This window comes from Rhinolophus ferrumequinum, chromosome 24, assembly GCF_004115265.2.
Source record: "Rhinolophus ferrumequinum isolate MPI-CBG mRhiFer1 chromosome 24, mRhiFer1_v1.p, whole genome shotgun sequence".
In the NCBI taxonomy this organism is placed as follows: domain Eukaryota; kingdom Metazoa; phylum Chordata; class Mammalia; order Chiroptera; family Rhinolophidae; genus Rhinolophus; species Rhinolophus ferrumequinum.
In genome coordinates, this window is record NC_046307.1 from 37,331,102 (window position 1) to 37,350,234 (window position 19,133).

Sequence of the window (19,133 nt, forward strand, 5' to 3'; positions counted from 1 at the left end):
AAATTCATTTTTCTCATAAAAAAATATGTAATGCGCAAAACCCCGTACCTAAATATATGCCCTTTCCCTTCATCCACAACCTTTAGCTTTTGGCCTAAAGCAATGCCTCGGAGACCATACTCACCACCGGGGGATCATGTTAAAATGCCCATCCTGAGTCAAATGGGGCCTAGATTCTGCATTTCCAGCAAACTCCCAGGTGAGGCACACGAGCTGCTGGTCCCGGGACACACTTTGAGTAACAAGAACCTAAACTTTTTGTAGGATAGCCTTGAAGTTATCCTTCTTTAATTTTATACCCAGAAAATTCATATTATATCACATTTCATGGAAGAAACAAATGTTTAAACTGAACAATTTCTACTACTCAGAAATAATTTTATTGATATTATACTTTTTCTCTTAAAATACTAAAACTCACCACCTTTCATCTGTTTCTACTTCATTTTCATTTTGGTCCATGTTCCCTTCTGTTTTTTTTTTTCAACCTCTCCACAAACTAAAAGACATTGAGTGTTACATGAGTATAACTGCTCCTCTGACTTTTGGGTATCTTTTGCCTTTCAAATGTTAAATAATATCTCAAACGTCTTGAGATACTTTATGCCTTACAAAGGGTTTCCTTGCACTTATTTCGTAAAAATAAGATCATGTCTGGAGGATGATAGAATGAAAAAAGTAGGTGGACTTTGGCATGAAAGTCACCTGGGTACAAACCCTAGCTCTGCTAAATATTCAATCTTGGGCAAATTTTTTAACCTTTTTGCTTAAATTTTCTCATTTTTCAAAGTGTTTGTGTGGGGTATAAATAGCCATATCATGAGCTAGTTATTTGGGAAGGTTGGGGGTGTGAAGTGTCAAAGGAAACTGACTAGGCAAAACTGGGAACACAAAGAATACTTCATGTGTGTTCCCTCCACACTCACACGCAACCAATCCTCTAATCCTACTTGGTTGTTTAGGGATCTCTCAATGTTCCCTGTCCTGCAATAGCTGTCCTTCTCCAGGATGGCAATTGGCATCAGACACTACCTCCTCCTGTCCTATCTCCCAAATCTTTCAAATTCCTCTAAAAGCCTGCTTGCTTTTGTGAAGCCTGCAGTTGGTATCTGACACCTAGATTTCAAGTGATCAAACAAGACATGATGACAAGTTTAAGGAAAACGACACCAGCCCATTGAAGAAAACCAAAATCAATTTGTTTTCCCCCACCTATTCCTTGGGCTCCCCCTTTTCCCAGCTGTTATCTTACTTCATCTATCATACTTAGATAGAAATCCATATATCTGGTTTAAAATCACTGTTTCTCAGGCAACAGCCAGGCCACTTAGCAAAAGTCTAAAGCAAGCCAATATAATATTCTGCCCAGAGTGATAGTTGGCCAAAGATCACTGTGCCAGAATAGATTAATTATAGGACTTACTTTTACTATAATTATTGATTGCCATAAACTAATGGAAAAAAAGCTGATATTTATTAAGTGTCTTCTCTATCCCCTAGAAGCTTTACATATGTATCTCAATTTATCCTCATCACAACTATGCAAATAGTTTTCCAATTTTAAGGAAATTTTAAGATCAAGTTCGTGTAGTTACTTGCCCAAAGTCACAAGCTGGTGATAGGCAGACCCAAGATTCAAAAAAGCCATAAGTGATTATCTGACTGTGTTCTGTTACTATTACTTTTAATTTAAAATTTATGTTTAGCAAGTAATACATGCATATAATATTAAAAAGGGAGAGATCCAAAATAGCAGAATAGAGAAACACTATGCCCCCTTCCTTCTGCTAACACATTAAAATTACAAGTAATTATAGAACAACCAACCTGGAGAATCATCTGAAGTCTGGCTGAACAGAAGTTTTATAACTAAGGATATGAAGAAGAAGCCATATTGAAGCTGGTAGGAGGGGTGGAGATGCAAAATGAGCTGGCCCCAAACCTCCTCTATAAGGCAGTTAAGAATCAGGAGGAATATCTCGGTCATGGAGGTTCCCCACAGAGGACTGAAGGACCCCAACTCCCAGAGTACTGGTGGCAGAGTACTGGTGCCAGGAAGAGAGCACACACAACATCTAGCTGTAAAAAACAGTAGGGATTCTGACCGTCTGGATGGGATAGAAGACTGCAGGAAACCCAAACATCCTCTTAAACAGTCCACACACTGACTACCTCACTCTCAGACACTTACCAGGGGCTCCAGTGGAGGGACAGTGACTCAGGAAGGGGGGATATCAGAGGTATACAGGCGGCAGAGTGACGTGTGTCATTTTGAGGCAAGGGCTGGAGGACAGTCACCATTTCCCTCTGAGGGGGCTTTTTCCCATGCAGTCAGCAGGCAGGCGCCATCTTTCCTGTGTTGCACCCTCCCTCACAGGCCAAGTCTGCATCTGATTGTCCTGGTGAGCTCTGCTGTTCCACCCTGCTGACACCCTGAGGCCCCACCCATCCAACTCGCCCAACACCAAAGGCACTTTCTTGGTGAGCAGCCAGCCCCATCTGCATTTAACTCTTTCTTGGAAAACTATTGGAGGCCACAAGCCCCAGGCAGGCAGTGACTGGCCTCACTGTGCTCTGAGACTTTTGCTGAGTAGCTCCCCAGGCCCAGTACTGGTGGCAGCCATCTTCAGTTTGCAGTGTGGCTTCTTCCATGTGCCTCCAATTTTAGCACAGGCAGAGAACAAACATGGATCACTTTATAGCTCCTACCAGGTAGACTCTGCCAGTCACAGGCAATGGGTGACCTGGGCCTGCACCAGAGCCCTTCAAAAGAGGCCCCACAGCCAATATATTTGGAGGTTGGTTTCAGACCACAGCAGAGCACCACCAAATTAGCCCCACAAGCAGCACACCCAAAGGGTGATCTCAATAGGCACTAGAGCCCACTGGAGCAAATTCCACTCAGTGGGGTAAGCTCCCTACACAGCTGCCTATAAACTGTGGACATGGCCTGACCCCTCAGCCAATCAGCCTGAGAGTCAATCCCTTCCCCTGATGTTCCAATAGTAATCAAGGTTCAACTGTAACAGGAGGGCACACACAACTCACACAAGGGACATTCCTGGAGTGCCTGGAGCAGGTGACCAGGGAGACTGTGCCAGGGCCCCACAGGGCACCTACTACAAAAGGCCACTCTGCCAAGACTTGAAGGCAAAGCAGATCTACCTAATACATAGAAACAAACACAGCGAGGCAACCCAAATAAGGAAGAAAAAAAAATACATCCCAAATGAAAGAACAGGAGAAAACTCCAGAAAAAGAACTAAACAAAATGGAGACAAGCAATCTACCAGATACAGAGTTTACAGTTATAAGAATGTTCAAGGAACTTAGTGAGACTTCAACAAAGAGACAGCAAGCATAAAAAAGGACATAGAAACCATAAAAAAAGAACCAGTCAGAAGTGAAAAATACAATAACTGAAAAATAAAGAATGCACTAGAAGGAATCACCAGCAGACTAGATGAAGCAGAGGATCAAATCAGCGATTTGGAAGACAAGGTAGCAGAAAACATGCAATCAGAATAGCAGAAGGAAAAAGAATCCAAAAAAGTGAGGATAGTTTAGGAGACCTCTAGGACAACATCAAGTGTAATAACATTCTCATCATAGGGGTACCAGAAAGAGAAGAGAGAAAGCAAGGGATCGAAAACCTATTTGAAGAAATAATGACTGAAAACTTTCCTAACATGGTAAAGGAAATAAACATACAAGCCCAGGAATTGCAGAGAGTCCCAAACAAGATGAACCCAAACAGGCCCACACCAAGACACATTATAATTAAAATGACAATGACAAAGGTTAAAGACAAAGAGAGGATCCTAAAAGCAGCAAGAGAAAGGCAACTAGTAACTTATAAGGGAACTCCCATAAGATTGTCAGCTGATTTCTCAACAGAAACTTTGCAGGCCAGAGGGATTGGCAGCAAATATTCACGTAATGAAAAACAAGGACCTACAACCAAGACTACTCTACCCAGCAAGGCTATCATTTAAAATTGAAGGGCAGATGAAGAGCTTCCCAGACAAGAAAAAGCTAAAGGAGTTCATCACCACCAAACCTGTATTACTAGGAATGTTAGTGGGACTACTTAAAGATGGAAAAAAAAAAAAAAAGAGATCAAAATTATGAATAATAAAATGGCAATAGCTACATATCTATCAACTATTACTTTCAATGTAAATGGATTAAATGCTCCACTCAAGACATATGAGTAGGGAGGGAATGGATAAGAAAACAAAACCCTTACATATGCTGCCTACAAGAGAATCACTTCAGGTTGAAAGACACACACAGACAGAAAGTAAAGGGATGGAAAAAGATATCTTATGAAAATGGAAAACAAAAAAAAACAAAAAAAGCTGGGGGTAGCAATACTTGTATCAGACAAAATAGACTTTAAAACAAGGCTGTAACAAGAGAAAAATGAAGGATCCAATAATCCCACTTCCGATATTTATCCAAAGAAACCGAAAATACGACTTCAAGGGGACCTGTGCATCCAGGGACCTGTTCACTGCAGCATTATTTACAAGGTCAAGATGTAGAGGCAGCCTGGGTATCTGTCAATGGAGGAATGGATAAAGAGGAGGTGGTACATATATGCAATGGAATGTTGCTTGGCCATGGAAGGGAATGGGTTCTTGCCATCTGCCATGGCAGGGGTGGTCCTGGAGGGTGTTGTGCTGAGTGGAGTATATCAGACAGAGAAAGACAGATGTAATGTGCTTTCACTTATATGTGGAATCTAAAGAATAAAATAAACAAAACAGAAACAAACGCATAGATACAGAGAACATATTGACGGTTGATAGATGTGAAGGGGGTTGGGAGTCAGCGAAAAAGGGGAAGGGATTATGAAGTACAAATTGGGGATGTAGGGTATAGCATAAGGAATATAGTCAATAATATAGTAATAACTATGTATAGTGTCAGACGTGTACTAGATTTATTGGAGTGATAGAAGGGAGGGAAAGCAGGGTGCAAATGGTGAAGGGATTAAGAAGTACAAATTGGTAGTTACAAAATAGCCATGGGCATGTAAAGTAAAGCATAGGGACTACAGACAATAATATGGTAATAACTATGTATAGTGCTAGGTGGGTACTAGACTAGTCAGGGGGATCACTTCTTAAATTATGTAAATGTCTAACCACTGTGCTGTACACCTGAAATTCATATAAAATAATACTGAATGTGAACTGTAATTGAAAAATTTAAAAGGGGGGGGAAGAGTTGAAGGGGAATAAGAGGTCCAAATTTCCAGGTATAAAACAAATAAGTCATGGGGATGTAGTGTACCGCATGGGGAATATAGTCCATAATATTGTGATAGCATGGTACCGTGTCAGATGGACCTTACATGGTGATTACTTCTTTAGATATGTAAATGTTGAATAACTATGGTGTGCCTCCGAAACTAATATAATATTATATGTTAACTATATTTTTAATAAAAATCTTTTTTTAAAAAAAGGGTTCCATAAGACTTAGAACAAATAGCAGAAGTCCTTTGCCCTACCCTTCCCCATCTCTCATTCCCATTCCCCAGAGGAAACCTCTTTTGACGGCTTTTTCTGCTATTTACCTCTATATTTCTTTTAAAGTAGGCTTAATTACTATTTCTTGACTTTTGGCATATAATTGATACACTACTATGAAAGATGAGGATTTAACTCTCAACCACCACGCCACCCCACAACTCCCCTCTTCCCTCCTCCTAATATACTTGTAACAACATAAGAATTATTTGTTATATCAATAGTCAATGTTTGCATTGATTTGTACATACAAATATTATTCACAGCTGAACAACAGTAAGAGTATACCTTGATAATTTTTCTTTTCTTGTACAACAGTTTTTCCTGGAATGAATAATTGCATCACCATTCCATTTCTTTAGTATTTCATCCCGAGCTCTGTGCCAGAGCCATAAAATTCTCAGCGCGGTCAAATACATCAAGTGATTTATTGGTTTTCTGTGTGTGCATGTTATGTTTTGTTTTGTTTCCTCCCGACATTCATTGTACAGCCCTAAATTATCAATCCACACTGATCACTCTCCAAGTCTGCTTTATTCAGAGTGTTGGGCTCTTAGTAGGCCCTTCCAGCTACAGATTCATATCCTTCAGTTCTGGAAAATTTTTCTGTATGTTTTCTTTGATAAATTTCCTTCCCTTTGATAATTTCTCTGTTCTCTATTTCTGTTAACTCCTACTAATTAGATGTTGGACCTCTAGAAAAGGTGTATCCTCTATCTCATCTTTTCTTGCCTATCTTTCTGCCTTTTTAGTTTATATTTTGGATGATTCTTCAACTTTCCTTCCAACTAATGGGTTTTTAATTTGTGGTTAAATTTTATTTTTTCATTTCCAATGTCTATTTCTTATTCTCTGAATATTTCTTTATTATGGCATCCTATGCTTGTTCCAGGGATGTAAACATTTTCTTTTCTCTGTCTAAGCATATAAACTTATTTTAAAAAACTTTTTTAAAGAGACCTATAGTTTTCTAATTATAGGTTGGTTGCTTTTTAAAAAAAAAAAAAGGTTTGCTTCTGCTTCCTAAATTTTCTATTTCCTCTAAGTAGTATTTTTCTATTTGTTTATTTGGATTTCACATTTCATATTAGAGGCTTTCCTCTCACCTGTACCACTTTGAGGCACTCTTAAATATGGCATAGGAAGCTCTGTGCATGGACAGAACATCCAACTGGTAAGCTTTTGAAGAGAGTGACAAAAGAGTGATGAGGTCGTGGGTCAACTTTTTCATGGGTTGATACCCAACGTCACTATGCAAAGGTTATGTCTTCCAGGGAGGTCAGTTTCCCCATAAAGCATCCTCCTGTTGCTTCCTTGGAAGGTGTACACCTGGAAAATAGGCAAGGTGTACACAAGGAAAATAGGCATGAGTTTTTGCTCTTCACTAAGCTGACTTTCGCTAACTCTCCTGGTCCAGCATCGTATCCCTAACTATAGCTGAGCAAATCTTGCAAGACATTAAATGCCCAGATGTTTTAATTTTAACCAGCTATTGGAGAATGAATCTTACTGTTCTATATGCCAACTCTCAAAACACACTGTTTTCAGACCCACTCACAACTTTGTCTCCAGAGGTTCCTACTGCTTTCATATCCTGACATTCTGAAGTTCTGTAGTGCAGCGTGGCTGGCTTCTTGTCACCTCTCTCACTACAGGTATCCAGGTTTCCACTCTCCCTGCTGTGCTAAATCAGTTACCATCTGTTCATTTGCTTTCAGCTTCCAACCTTGTGTTGTTTTCCCCATTTGCTGTTGAGCCCACTCCTGTTCTCTTTGCCCCTTGTTGGTTGGTACGTGTTTTCCAAATTCCTTCACTATCATGTTAGTGGGATTTGAGCAGGGAACAGGACTGCATGTGAGAATTCATTTATCATGTTTAACCAGAAGTTCCATGCTTTATTCTTGTTAGCAGTTATTTTAGAACCATAGTGTGTTAAATAATGGCCTAGCTGCTCACTTGATCCTCAGATAAATAGAAGGCAATTAGGTTGGGCCATCGATATTCTCTAGTATTTCCTGAAACAGTAGCCTGGGTGTATTAAACATGTTAGTCTAACTCTTACGACTAGAACAGAAGGAAGACAAGAAGGCAGGGAAGGAGGGAGAAAGGAAGGAGAGAAAAAAAGAAAAAATGTACAGTCTTTCCCTAAATTTTTAAAGATCACACATGATAATAGACTTTATACTTTATGTAATTTTTCTTCATTAATACTTCTTGGACTTCACTATTAGGTGATATAAAACAATTTTATTCACATACAATAACTGTCTCGGGATTTGGCTTCCAGATATAACAGGAGGCAAAAACTACACTTCCATTGCCAAGAGTGTAGTTTGTTTTAAACCCGAAAGCTGTCCTTATAAAAACTGCATCCCAGAAGAGCATTTGTGGATTTTTAAATACCCTATTTATCTTCTCTAGACTTGGAATCTGATATCAATATTGGCTTGAAACCATCTGTGGCAGATTTGTGATTTTTTCTTTTGGAAGTGAGAGGGAAGAAAAAGAAATAGGGACTTCTTTTCTTTTTGGCTTAAAACAAAACACTCAAGGCTCATGTTCCTTGCCTTTGAATGAAGCCTTCGGTGAGCATAGTGGTCTTGGTAGCCCTGCTACTTGCTTTGCAAAGTCTCCCCACTTTGCATCGTGAGAGCTTGCTGACGTTCAGGGGAGATGATGACTGAAGAAAATGTGGTGGAGAACTCTGCTCCCAGCCTGCAAACTGCAGGGTGGGACTGTCTGGGACTGTCAGATCCAGGTGGCTGCTGCTTAGAATGTGGGAATGAGGAGGCTCAGCTCTGAGATTTGGACAGAAGAGAGTCATTGCCGTGGTCAGTGTGGGCACCACGTGGCATGCATCCAGGATGCTGATGGATGGAGAAATCCCTGAGCCAGGAAGCATTGATGTGAACCCGGAAAGTGTCTGTGGGCCTGAAGGAAAGACCTATGAGGATGTCTGCCAGATCAAGGACTTAAGCTCTCAGAAGAGTGCCAGTATTAGCAAGGAACACAAAAACCGTGAGAATCAGGTAATGCGAAATCCCCATACCAGTCAGCGGAATTTTTAAAAAATAAAGGACATGCCTCTGCATATTGTGTTTCTAAGACTACGTGTGTTGAAATGATGTGAGAACCTGATATCTATTTGTGGTCATAATCTGACTTAATTCTGGGTTATTTGATCTCCAGCAGACCTAAACAACTCAGGTATGAAAAAATCAGTTGTCCAGGGTTTGATTTAGTGCACTATACATAAAATTATACAAGAATCAAAAAATTAACTGTAAAAGAGTTCAACTATGTGACTTCACAATAGTCAATGTTTCTGTGTTTACATATTTTATAACAATAACAGAATTTTCCTTATTTTCTTCTATAGTTATCATGCGAAATCAGCTAAATTTTAATTCAGTGACATCTAGATGGAATTAAAAATAAGAAGCAATAAAAGGCAATGCCTTGATAAATATGATATCTCTGCTGGACTCAACACATTTTTAAAAGCATGGGCATGACCCATAGTCAGTTGGATGAAATTTTGTTTTGGTGTGGGAGTCAAAACTTCTATCATTTGAAAGAGCCACATGTAAATAGATTGTAAATCTACATTACTTGATAAGTAAGTAGAAAAGGCTTCCTATGTCAATGGGAAATTACTGGCATCTATTCTGGTGCACTGAAGAGCTATAACAAGACAAAATAAAGTTCTTATAAGGCTGCATTTTCCTTGAAAGGATAAAGAAGCCAATGTAAATATAAAACTACTATACTCATAGGGAAAGATGAAGAAAAATAAAGCAATTACAACAGCAACTTTCACAGAGATAGTTTTATAGTCCCATATTAATACAACTTGGTCTTTAAAATGTAGCCATTCCAATTTCTTACAGATTTTGAAATGTCCTCATGAATGCTCTCCAGAGCTCTAAATTGCTCATCAAACACCTCAAAATATAGTTCTGGAGATAGCCATTAATGAAATAGGTCAAGTTCAACAGTTACCTCAGTACCTGGAATCCACTGTGTGTTATCACAGGCTCACACTATAAACACATGTATTTCAGAATATGATCATTCCACTTCGTTTTCAAAAGTCAATTTTCCCCACTACATTTGGTTCTGATAAGTAAAAATTTGACATCTCGAGAAGTAAATTCCCAGAATGAAATATGGCTTAACCAGCAATGTCCCCATCGTAATAATGTCAACCCATTCTAATACAATGTCAGAACTGCAAATACAGAGCACTGCAGTACTACTGGATGTGCTGCTGAATCTCAAAACCCTTGAGAATTACGTAGTTTAGCAAAGAGAATATTTTTGCCTAAGACCCATGTGTTCAAAATAATATCTTCAATCAACTCTAACATTTTATTGTGAATATGTTCTGTTGTAAATGAGAAACAATAGTCATTTTCTCCAAAGTAACAGAACCGCAGCAACACTCAAAGTCTAGTGATACTAATATCATATTTATTATTAATGAGTATTCATAAGACTAAGTTTCCCAGCGTCCACTTTGTTTTTTTCTTTTGAAAATTAGGGTAAGTCCTTCTAGTTTCACTCTTAGGCCATCAAAAGCTAGTTTTCAGAAATCTTCTAAATCATTTGTAATCACTGATTGATAAATTCTCAGTGCAATTTGTGAGTTCCTAGGGCTGAGATGCCTCTAAAAGGACCAGTGATGTCAACAATCTGGGAGGACAAAATCTTATCATTCTTGATTTGGTTACAGTCTCCATAACTTTAATTTCTACATGGATAATAGCACTATGTGATATTAAAGTATAAGAAAATGAATTCGGAGAGTAGGATTCTTTCAGAATCTTATGACAAGCCTTTACAAATTCACCACATTTATGAAAACATGGTTAACCATTACTTTGTTAATTTATGTTAATACCTTCCTGTAATGGTCTGAATTCACATGCTTTGCAAAATGAGCAATTTGCCAACATAATTATGGTTTTCCTACATTCATTAGAAACAATTTGCTGTTATTTCAACATACTAATACACATATTTAGTAGCAACAAGCTAAAATCCTTTAAAATATTTTCAAGGCTGCGTTTTACTGAACTCTGACTTAATGTTCTTGAGCTAAATAATACACACCTAATGTGGTTTAACAGTCCAGGGGGTTAGATTTTGTTTGGGGTTTGGGCAGATAATATGATGAATTGAGTTTGAACTTTGATCATGCTAGGGCTATGGAAAGACTGTGAGATCTTTTGCAGACAAAACAGGTATATTTATCATGAGTGATACTAGCATAGGTTATTTTGACTATATTAAGTTTGTAACATACACAAAAAAGTAAAGGGCCAGCTTTGCTGATTAACGTGTGGTATTAGCTGGAAAATGAAGTCAGATCAGAGTTTCCTTTAGCCAAGCATAGAGCAATTGATTTGTAGGCAATTCAGGATTAAAACTAAATAGGTTTGATTAATTCAAGCCCAAGAAAAGATTACTATTGTTAGCAATCAAAAAAGTACTCCCAAAAGAGGAAAAACAAAAAAGAGTGTTACCAAATATGGGGAAGCTTTCATCACAAGCTAGGACAAAAATTTTGGTGCTTAGCAGAGCTAAGCTAAGTCATCTATTCTTTATGAGTTTCTTGATATAAAATGTACTCCCTAATGTTGAGAAGCAACAATTTAACACCAGTACACTTTTTGTTTTATTTCTTATCCCATTTATTTTTGATTGGATGTTCACAACCTAATACTTCCAAAGGCCACATAGAGTAGTTTTGCCCTTGAAAAGGGGGATTTATGTGATTTCTGGTTTTTTATTTGGTGCCCTTGGCATCAACATTCCTGCTTTCCCAGGACAGAGAAGAAAAATTACTTTAATGTTAAATTGACTGATGGCCCATTCTGATTTCCTGAGATTACCACTAATGAAAAAATACTTAATATTAAGGAATAGAAGCTATGGAATATAAAAGTTAAAAAAGCTATCTGCCTTTATAGGGCCATATCAGCCATTAAATAATTATACAATGTCAGCTTGTATCAATTGCAATATAGACTGAAACAAATAAACAGTTAAATAAGTGGGCAAGAAAATTCATATAGCTGGATTATAGATAGCTTAGTTTTTTTACCCTGGGCAGTAACAAAGTCAATTTCCAAGATGTTGTATCACTTAAAATAAAACCAAACTATGCAACAGCGATATTGCATTATTTTTCAGAAAGAATTTTTAGTATACATAATTAAATATTAACTGAATATATGCATATGCGTATGCATATTTTGAATTTTATCCTCCAAGTGCATAAAAATGTCCTCTGAGGCAACTCATAGAAGTTTAAGATTTTTTATGTGATTTTAAAAAATAAAATAACACCAAAACAGAATTTACCGTATTCCTTAGTTGTTGTTTTTCATTTCTGAATAAAGGGTCTGTTTTAGATTTAGCTCCATTATTGAAATAAAATTATAAAGTTATTTTATAATGGGAAAAATGCATATTTACTTTGTGGACAGACAAACCTTGTTTAAATCTGGATTCTGCCACTTAACGATGTGACTGACCTTGGGCAAGGTTCTTAACTTCTTTCAAGTCACCTGTAAAATAAAAAATATCTACCTTACCAGCTGGTAGTATTAAATAAGAATTGCCCAAAGCTTGGTACATAACTGTTAAAAATACTCTTTCTCCCATCCACCTGGTGAAAATGAGATCCTAGAATAATAACGATTTTTTATCTCTATGTATTATTACATAAAAACAGCTTTTGTATTTTTTGATATGGTCCTTTATTAACAGCTTTACTGAGATAGAATTCACATGCTGTACAAGTCACCCACTTAAAGTGTACGATGCATATTAGTATATTCACAGAGCTCTGCATGCATCACAATTAAATTTATTCACCATGATCAATTTTATATTTCCATCACCCCAAAAAAGAAAATCCACAGGCCTTAGTCATCACCCTCCAACCCTCCCCCATCCTGTCCAGCCCTAGACAATCACTAACCTACTTTCTGTCTCTGCAGGCTTTCCTATTCTATACATTTCATATAAGTGGAATCAGTGTGGTTACCAGAGGGTAAGGTCGGGGGTGTATACCTTCTTTGGAAGAATGCCTACTCAGATCTTTTGTTCATTTTCAGTTGGGTTATTTGTCTTTTATCATTGGATTATAATAGTTCTTTATGTATTCTAGATACAAGACTCTTACCAGATATGTGGTTAATTTATTCACCATTATTTCCTATTTTTCCCTTCCTCAATATCCCTCACACAACTTAGTACAACATCTTTACAACTTTCATTTTTACCAAATGTTTTAGAATTTTTACTATTTTAGTCCATATTCAATTAAATGACGGGTACCTCTGAAAAAGTTTATAACGCCAAGTTTCTCATTGGGATTCCTGTTGTCATGCTGCTTAAATACCACACGTTTCTGTGGAGATTTTGGCTCAAAGTCTACTCTATGTGAGTATTTTTAAAAGCCCTTAAATATTTGGGTCAATTTAATTTACACCCGCACAAATTATTTCCAAAAATATTTCTTTAAACACGAGAGTAGTTTTTGACACAAATTTCTTGCTTAATTTTTTTTTCTTGTAGCTCCTGTTATTTCTTTGCCTCCTCAAAATAGAGAGAACTTCACTCAAAATGATGTCATTTTTGATTGTGGAGGTTCAGCCTATCCAATATCATATCCAGAGAGGAAGGAAAAGGCAGACAAAATGTGCCTCCCTGGTGATGACAGACCTATTTCATTGCAGGTATGTGAATTATTTGCACAACACACTGACAGTCAATATATTTTTGTTGATGATATTAATGAATTCTCCGTTCGTGATCACATTTTATAATGCAAGTTTGAAATATTAACGTGTTTCCATTGTAACCATTTCAGGCAATATAATAATACCTTACATATTCAAGGTATTAGAAGATTTACAAAACCATTTCATGTATATGATTTCATTCAATATGACTTAGAGGTCTGCATGTGGTGATAGAGAAAAAAAGATGAAAGGGGTGATGCAATGTTTCCCAGTGTGGTACAAAGACCACAAGTCACAGGATCGTCTTCACACCCTGGTGAAATGACCAACTGCAGGACCCAACTGTACCCAATTTTAATGGCAAGTGTTACTGCTCTGTGTCTAGAATGTATCATCATTTTTTTCTATGTAAAATGGCAATCCAAGTACATTCCTAACAATGCAGACATTGTATTCCTTCTACATAAAGACAATTTCACAGAGGTTATATTTTCTCAAAATGAATTCTGCCATTACAAAAAATCAGTCCTGAGAGTCTTGGAATATTTTTCAGATTATTGTCTGTGTAGATAGACTATTTAAGTAATGTGGTTTCAAGGATCATAGAAATTGTCATTGACTGAATTTCTTCAGATCTAAGATATACATCAATTGTAAGAAGCACAATTATTTTATCCCCAAATATATCAGTGTATATTTCCTACAAACAAGTGCATTCTCTTATATAACTACAATAAAACCATGAAATCAGGAAATTAACATCAATACATGACATCAATACTTCTAATCCTCAGATCTCATTCAAGTTTTGCCAAGTATCCCCCAAATGTCATTTACCGCAAAATGAGCCAGTTCAGAATCTTGCATTGCATGTAACTATCGTGTCGCTTCAGTTTCCTTCGTCGGATACAGTTCCTCAGTTTTTCCTTGACTGGAAAGTCATCACCTTGGCACTTGTGAAGCTTACAGGCCAGATATTTTGCAGACTGTGTCTCAGTCTAAGTTTGTCTGATGTTTCCTCATGATCAGATTCAGGATATGCATCTTTTGTGAGACTATCACACAGATGGTGCTGTGTTCTTGTTGCGTTCCTTCAAATGGCATGATTTACATTTGTCCTGTTACAAAGGCTATCCCACATGAGTCACTCAATTAAGGTGGCAGATGACAAACTTCTAGACTGAAAAGTTACTCCTTCTTGCCTTGTAATTAATTAGTATTTTGTGAGGAACTACTCTGAGACTAAATATTTGGTTCTCCATCAAACTTTCAATACATTCATTTACTTATACGAGTATGGACTAATATTAGTATATTATTGAGATTTCCTATTTTATTCAATGAGTTACAATCTATTACTATCATTATTTATTTTGATGCCCACATTTTCCTAGATTTGGCAAGTGGGAGCCCCTTCAAGCTGGCTCCTGTGTCCTTTGGACATGTTCCCTTCATTCTTTGAGGATTCCCTTACTGTCTGGCACCCCAAGATGTTCCAGACTTACCTTGTACTTACATGCACTACTTGGAATCAGCCATCTCTCCAAGGAGTCCTAGTTCCTCCTGTAAGTAGAAAGCAGTATTTAGAAGCCAAGGTCTGGTTAGGTGTGCTACTGCTCATGGGGTGTCGCTGATCTCAGGTACTCTCAGTAGGGCATATGTGTAGGTACACATACATACAATGTATTTCTACATCTCCATATATTCAAAGCCGTGATTTTCACTGATATTTCTAATTCTAATCCAATATCATAGCATTCATTCCAGTTTTCTCCCTTTCCATATTTGTAACTCCCTTTTCCCACAGTGAGAAAGCTGGCTTCTATTATTGTTAATAGATTTCCTTAATTCGTCAATTCCCCAGTATGTAACCAGTTTCCCAAAGCCATGCCAACTCCTCCCATCATGGCTGTCCTCTTCCCCCTCTTGGGCTCTGACACCCCTCCATGTGAGTCCTCCTCACCCTACACAGACTCTGACTCCCCCTGCCTGGCTAACCCTTTCTTCACCCCTGACAGGATGCTTTTCTCAGGTCTACTGAGCTCCCAAATCCTGCACTGCCCTTTACCCCCACCTGACCGCAATGCATGGATACCCTCTTCACACCAACTGGGCTCCAAAACTCCACAATAGGCCAAACTCTGCATGGATGCTCTCTTTTCTGCTTAGTCTCCAATACCCGCAAGGTCTGGATGCTCCAACACCCCCAAGGACCACTCTCAGGCCTGGATGCTCTCCTCACCCCATTCAGGCTACGATACCCTTGCCAACCAGCCCTCCTACACAGCAGTTCTCTTCATGCTGCCTGGCTCTCCTAACTTTCTTTTGCCACAGCTGGCGTGGACCTTGCTAGATGGCCTTAGGACTAGCACAGAGTATGCATTAATAGCTCCCTCTTTTACTCTCAAAAGTGTCCTGGGTGAACAATAAACTAGATGATCAACTTATATATAAGTCGACCTAGGAAGCTTTTTTTGGAGCAGGTTTTATTTATTTATTTATTTTCTTTGTTGTTTGTAATATGCCCTGAGGGCAAAGTTTTATCTTTTCTGCCATTCCTAGTTACTGACAGTTCACTTAACACTGTTACCATGTGACAAAAATCAGACAAACAACAAGGTATAGAGCAATATTATAAAATAATCTCATTTTGTATGAAAGAAACAAACTTTTGCCTACATACGTATGTGCGGAGACAGGGCGTGGAAGGACACGTGTTGCTGTATTAAGATGGATTATTGTGGAGGGGCTGCCATTCTTAGCAACTCTTGATTTCATACAATTCTGTACCATTACACTGTAAACAAAAATCCTGATTTCTTCTATAATCAGGAGAAAATGATAGAAACACTCTTTTAAAATAAGTCACTGCCATGAAAAGGACTTAATGTGGGTGTCAGTATGGATCGATCTCTCCAAAGCTCCTCAGTGTGACATAATCTAATTTTCGTGTTGGCATCAATGTGTGTTGGGGCAGGAGAGATGGGAGGCAGAAGAGGAAAGGAAAAAGAAGAAAGTTGACGACTTGGTTTTCCTTGAGCTATTCTTAGGCTCTTTCATTTTTCCTTATAATAAGAGACTTCCCTAGTCAGCTGGGTATCCTTACAGTAAATTTAAACCATAACTCTTAGCAAAAGGAAAATGTTGACCCTTAAGGAAAAGACGTAGGTTCTAAGAAATGGCATAGCTCAAAGTAATATTTTCCTGCTCAAAGTAATATTAATATATGAGGGACCTAATTTTATATTTTCGTCCAAATTAATTTTATTCTAAAAATAAACAGTATTATTCTCATTGATAAGGCCTAACTCTATTTTATAGAAATCTTTTAGAAGCGCTTGAAATGCAGACTTGTCTATTTTGTAGGTAGCTACGTGCATATGTCCTATTCTTCTAGAATTTATACATCTTATACTTTCCATTTCAATTTAACACTACATTTTTAAAAAGCATTACATACACACCACACACACATTCACACACACTTTGCCTTATTCCAAAAAGAGTTGTGGCAATAGCGCCTGTCTGGTCAAGTACACCTTTTCTAATTGGCCTTTCCCCCACACATACACATCTCCCATCAGCATTTTTTAAATAAATACTTCTTTAACATACACTTTAATGAGCATTAAGAGTAATCTTCTTAGGTCTGATTTTTCATTACACCATAAGTTTTTCTCTGATTAGAGAAATGAGTAATGTACATTTTAGAAAATCTTGAAACTACAGAAACATTATGAAGAAGAAAGAAAATCACCTGTTAATTCTACCACTTATAAGATAGCACTGTTAACATTTTCTGTATTCTCTTCCATTCTTTTCTATGCCTTTTTTCATTTGATTGTAATGACATATTGAGTCATTCTGCCTTTTACATAGCATAGACATCTTATAACATAGCATTTTCCATATTTTTACAAAACTCTCCATAGTTCCTAATGGCTGTATAGGATTCTGCCATATGCTGTACCACAATTTACTTAATATTTTCAGCTTTTCCCTATTATAAATCATGCTGTAATAAATATCTTCACATATAAAACTTTTTTTCTTGCAATTTAGGTTACTTGCTTAGAATCACTTTCTAGAAGTTGGATGAAGATGACAAACATTTTCAAGGTTCTTGATATATATTGCAAAACTGCTTTTAAGAAAGGTTATACTGCTTTATTTATCCAATAGTATTGTATGTCCGATGACATTTTATCATGATCCTGCCTAGTGGTAACTTTAAGGAAACATATTGCTATCTTGTTCATATAAACAATACCTTAAACTACTTATTATTATGTGGAGGAACTAATATGTAAACAATATAAGGCAATATACTTAATTTTTGTCAAAATAGTGGCATTATTAATACATAACAGTATGCCTTTATTATTGGTAGTATGTTAAAAATATAAAATCATATAAAGAAAAAGTATGTATAGTTTTTAGGATATATGTAATTACCAAGATTGTAAAATAACTCATATCCATATCACCAGTGAGAAGAGATTTTTTTATTACTCTGGTTTCACAGTGGATATTTAAATAAATTGAATTTAAGGTTAGTGACTTGACAAAATAAAAACATAGTTGAAATCCACTAACATGAAATATTTTATGTAACTGTTGTGTTTTGGAGGGGTTTTATGTAAATCTGAATTTTTTATATGCATTTTTCTCCTGTTTCTCTTACCTACTTGCCCTTTGCTGGATTCCCCAAACTTACTGAGATAGTAAGCAATCTTACCAACTGTTTTTAATAAAATTACATTTGTAAAATAAGTTAAGGAAAATGTATACTAATGTTTCCTATATATTTTTTTATATGTGCTACTAATGTAAATGATTGATCATAGGTTTTACACTTGAAGTACTGATAAAGTGAAAATTTTAGTTGGATATTTTGAGCTTTCAGTCCCACAATTTATAAAAACATGAAACAGAAATGCCATTAATGTCACAGGCTTTCAAGATTCTCCAGGATAGAGAAGACAGGAGGGGTGGGAAGAACAATGAGGAAATATCCAGCTTGACTGCAAATTTACAAACTGAAAAAGTCTAGAATAATTTACTCTGAATAAAATGGTAATTCCATTACATTAAAAATATCATTTTCAATATGATATTCAGAGAATGATATGAATTCATTTGATAATTAGTACTTATGTAGCACTTACTATTTGCCAGATATTAAGTACTTCATAAATATTAACTCATTCAATTGTGACAGCAACCTATGAGATAGGTACTATTAGTCTACATTTTACAGATGAGGAAATGAAGGCACGGAGAAGTTAAGTACTCGTAACTTCACCAAGGTCACCAGCCAATGATGCAGCTGGTATCCAAAGCCAAGCTGTTTGGCTTCAGTGTCTGTTTACTAACCACTATGCTCTACTGTCTAATCTCAATGTTACTTCTTATAAAAATTTTGAATTATAGACTTACTGTAATCCTAATCTTAGAAATAACAAATAAAAACTCAGAGATGTTAGGTGAATTTCCTAACGTACCAGAATTACAAACATTAATTGAATCCCCCAAAAAGATTGAAAGATCAAAGGTCCATCTGTCTTATTTTAGACGACTAGCTGGCATAAAGGAAGATAATTTTGTAATTCCTAAGGGCTCTAAATGTCCCTCCTTTAATTGAGTTTTGTGATAGAAATGAATTATTTGACACCTTGGAATATCTTCTGTGCTAATTTTAATAGCTGTAGTGAAACAATTCTATCTTAAATCATAATAATTGACAAAAAAGATATGGAACTGAATGCATACTTTGTTAATAGAAAATTACGGAAGGGAGAGTTAATTGAAAACAGAAATCTTAAGTGGTCACTCA